This window comes from Mandrillus leucophaeus, unplaced genomic scaffold (assembly GCF_000951045.1).
Source record: "Mandrillus leucophaeus isolate KB7577 unplaced genomic scaffold, Mleu.le_1.0 Scaffold1021, whole genome shotgun sequence".
NCBI classification, from domain to species: domain Eukaryota; kingdom Metazoa; phylum Chordata; class Mammalia; order Primates; family Cercopithecidae; genus Mandrillus; species Mandrillus leucophaeus.
In genome coordinates, this window is record NW_012098333.1 from 49270 (window position 1) to 53580 (window position 4311).

General features: G+C 53.9%; 1 pseudogene; it reads left to right on the forward strand.

Moving 5' to 3' along the window:
* Nucleotides 1-4311, forward strand: part of LOC105537229 — an 18285-nt pseudogene that overhangs the window by 7694 nt on the left and 6280 nt on the right.

Here is a 4311-nt window from a genome sequence, read left to right on the forward strand (position 1 = left end):
TCAAGCGATTCTCCTGCCTCAGCCTCCCGAGTAGCTGGGACTACAGATGCCTGCCACCACAGCCACTAAGTTTTGTATTTTTAGTGGAGATGGGGTTTCACCATACTGGCCAGGCTGGTCTTCAACTCCTGTCCTTGTGATCCGCCTGCCTCTGCCTCCCAAAGTGCTGGGATTACAGGTGTGAACCACCGTGCCCAGCCTACATCCTCTGTTTCTGACTTTGTGGTATTCAGTACAAGAGAAAGAGAGGAGAGGGCTGGCTGCCAGCGTGGGCCTCACTCACAGTGTCCTAAGCAAAGCCCTCCCCCATCCCCCTAACCAGCCTTCCTCCCTGTGACAGGCAGTGGGTCATTTGCATCTTAGTCACAGGTCTGAACCTTCTTGCCTCAGGCTGGGATGTGCCCCTGGGTTCTCCCCTGTCTCGGGAGATACTGGGTCCCATCCGCTCCAACGAGGATCTCCGGGCCCCACTGGCCCAGATGCACAGACTGTCCTGGCAGTGGACCTGTCATCAGCAAGTTATCTGTCTTTTCCGCCAAGAGTCCCCGCCATGTGTCAGGGCTTGTGGTAGGCCTGGGGGCACAGCTGTGCAGCACACTGGTCCCGGATCCCTTTGGGGGCCTAGGAGCTGAGCCCGGCCCTTCTCTTCGCAGTCGGGCCCCACCTTGGACATACCGGTTCCCTCCATCTTGATCGACATCAACCAGGACTGGCGGCTGTGGTGTTTTGTCAGCTGGGTGTGGTATGAACGGGAGGTGACCCTGCTGGAGCAATGGATCGAGGACCTGCGCACAAGAGTGGTGCTGAGGATTGGCAGTGCCCACTTCTATGCCATCGTGGTCAGTGCGGCCAGGAGCAGGTAGGGCGGGTGGGTGGGCACAGCTGCTGAACAGCATCGGACCCTCGGATGCCACCCACAGCCTGTCTCCTGGGGTGTGACGGTGGGGACCTTACCCTGCCCTGGGGGCTGTGCCCTGTGTAGGGGGATAGGTGGCCTGATCTACCCCATTGGAATGTCATTCTTCCCGTCTGGCTGGCAGGGCCCTGAGCCCCATGCTGCAGGTTATGTGAGGGAGTGCCCGATAGCAGAGCCCCTCCTCATGCCCCGACCTGCCCCCGCCCCATGCATATCTCCTATGTCTGCAGTGGGTGAATGGGGTTGACACGCTAGAGCATGAAAGGGGCTACCTCCCCTTCGAGACCAACATCAGCAGCCTGTTCCCGGTGGGGCCCCTGCCCCGCCTCTGCGTCACTGTCGCCATCAACAGCACGCTCAGCCCCCCACCCTGCCACCAGGGACCATCCATACGTGACCGACACGTCTAAGTGGGTACCATCCTGCCTCCACTGCATGCACCCACCTTCCCACCCCACCCTGTGGTCTTCCTGCCAGGGACAGGGTGGCCTACACAGAGATGAGGCCCTGATCTGGGGAGGCAAGTGAACTGAGGGCAAAAGACCCATGGCAAGGGCCCAGCGAACCACAGTCCTCCGCCCTAGGTATCCCAAGGGTTACTTTGTCCAGAACACAGACTTTGACTTCTTCAACTATGCGGGACTGCAGCGGTCTGTGCTTCTGTACACGACACCAACTACATACATCAATGACATCATCGTCACCACCCGTGTGGAGCGAGACAGTGATGAGAGTTTCAGGTAGGATTCTCCCTCAGCGGGGCCCCGAGTGGCTCTGTTTGTTCCCTATTTGGAAAACTCTCCCAGGAAAAAGGTTCTCCCAGCATCTCTAAACCTTCACAGGTTCCCAACCACCTATGAAGCTAAAATCCAGGCTGTCTGAGCGGGCACGGGCTCCCGAGATCACTCATGTGGCTGATCTCACTTGGAGAAGAGGGGTTTGGTCTAACGTCACACAGCTCAGGGTGGCAGTCCTGTCCCTTCCCCACGGTGCTGCTCTCACTCTAGCTCCCATTGCTACACATCGTGCTCAAGGAACAGGCAGCTTCGGGGGGCCGGGTGCAGTGGCTCACGCCTGTCATCCCAGCTCTTTGTAAGGAGGACTTGGTAGGAGGATCACTTCAGGCCAAGAGTTCCAAGACCAGGCTGGGCAACATAGCAAGACCATCAGCACAAAAAATTTAAAAATTCGCCAGGCATAGTGATACATGCCGGTAGTCCCAGCTGCTGAGGCAGGAGAATCAGTTGAGCCTGGGAGGTGAAGGGTGCAGTGAGCTGTGACCGCGTCACTGCACTCTGGTCTGGGCAACAGAGGGAGACCCTGTCTTTTTTATTTGTATTTGTTTTTGAGCTGGAGTCTCACTCTGTAGGAGCCCAGACTGGAGGACACTGGTGCACTCTTGGGCTCACTGCAACCTCCGCCTCCCAAGTTCAAGTGATTCTCCTGCCTCAGCTTCCCAAGTGGTAGCTGGGATTGCAGGCACCTTCTACTGCATCCAGCTAATTTTTGTATTTTTTTAAAGTTGAGACGGGGTTTCACCATGTAGGCCTGATTGGTCTTGAACTCCTGACCTCAGATGACTCGCCTGCCTTGGCCTCCCAAAGTGCAAGAATTACAGGTGTGAGCCACCGTGCATGACTGGGATACCCTGTCTTTAAGGAAAAAAAATTTAATTTTTTTTTTTTTTTAAATATATCCTTTTCCTTTTGTGAGAGGAGGCCTTGTACTGTCGCCCAGGCTGGATGGCAGTGGTGCAATGATTGATAGCTATTGTGGGGCCGCAGTTGTCAGTTTCAAAGAATTTAGGCTGGGTGTGGTGGCTAATGCCTGTCATCCCAGCACTTTGGGAGGCCACGGTGAGCGGATCACTTGAGCTCTTGAGCTCAAAAGTTCGAGACCAGCCTGGGCAACATGGTGAGACCCTGTTTCAAAAAGAATAAATAATTAAAATAAATAAAGAATTTAAATAAGAATCATACAGCAAAGGTGATGCAGCATAGAGCAATTTATTGTAAAGGGAAAAGTATTTTGCAAGTGAAGTGCAGAATAGCCCAGGCACAGTGGCTCATGCCTGTAGTCCCAGCACTTTGGGAAGCTGAGGTGGGTGGATCACTTGAGTTCAGGAGTTCAAACCAGCCTGGACAGCATTAGGTGGGTGTGGTGGCGTGTGCCTGTAATTCCAGTACTAGGGAGGTTGAGATGAGAGAATGGCTTGAATCCAGGAGGTGGAGGTTGCGGTGAGCTGAGATAGCAACACTCAATTATATAATCCCAGGTGCTCGGGAGGCTGAGACAGTGAGACCCCATCTCAAAAAACACAGTGAAGTACAAAATATGCGCTTCACCCTGAGAGAGAATTCAGGGCAGGCTGCTGGTAAGGATGAGAGAGCGCTGATTATCAGTGGGGAAACTCCCTTTCTGGGAGTCTTCCATGATGAATTCCTAAGGGGCTGGGAGAGGTGTTACTCTAAGCACGTTCTGGGTCATCTTCTGGCTGCACATAGGTTGTAGCTGTACATGCTTGTTCACACATCACACGTCGTCTCAGTGCCTTGGTTGGCACTTCCGAAGGACACGGTCAGTTCCTTGACTACCTACTCTGCCTCAAGATTGTAGCTCACTGCAACCCCAAACTCCTGGCTCAAGCAATCCACCCCCTTCAGCCTCCCAAGTACCTGGGGCTGCTGGGATTGCAGGCAAGCACCACCATGTCCAGCTAATTTTTGTTATTTTTAGGGAAGATGTGGTTTCCCTATGTTACCCAGGCTGGTCTTGAACTACTGGACTCAAGCGATCCTCCCAACTCAGCCTCCCTGTGTTGGTGTGTTGGGATTGTAGGTGTGACCACTGTGCCTGGCCAAAAACATGTTTTTTTTGTTTTGTATTTTGAGACAGAGTTTTGTGCTGTCACCCAGGATGGAGTGGTACAGTGGCATGATCTTGGCTCACTTCAACCTCTGCCTCTACTAAAATATGAAAATTTGCTGGGCATCTGTAATCCCAGCTACTTGGGAGGCTGAGGCAGGAGAATTACTTGCACCTGGGAGGCAGAGGCTGCGGTGAGTTGAGATCACGCCACTGCACTTCATCCTGGGTGACAGAGTGAGACTGTTTCAAAACAAAATGTTTTTTGTAGAGTTGGGGGTCTCACCCTGTTGCCCAGGCTAGTCTTGAACCGGACTCAAGTGATCTTCTTGCCTTAGCCTCCCAAAGCGTGGGGATTCTAGGCATGAGCCACCTCGTCTGGTCAAGGAGAAGGCCCAATTTTGAAGGGCAGGTCTCAGGGTCAGCCAGGAAAGGGCAGAGCCTCTGATTGCTGCTTCTCTGCTTGCAGGCCCCGAGGCGGCTGCTGGGGTGCAGAGCCTCTGATTGCTGCTTCTCTGCTTGCAGGCCCC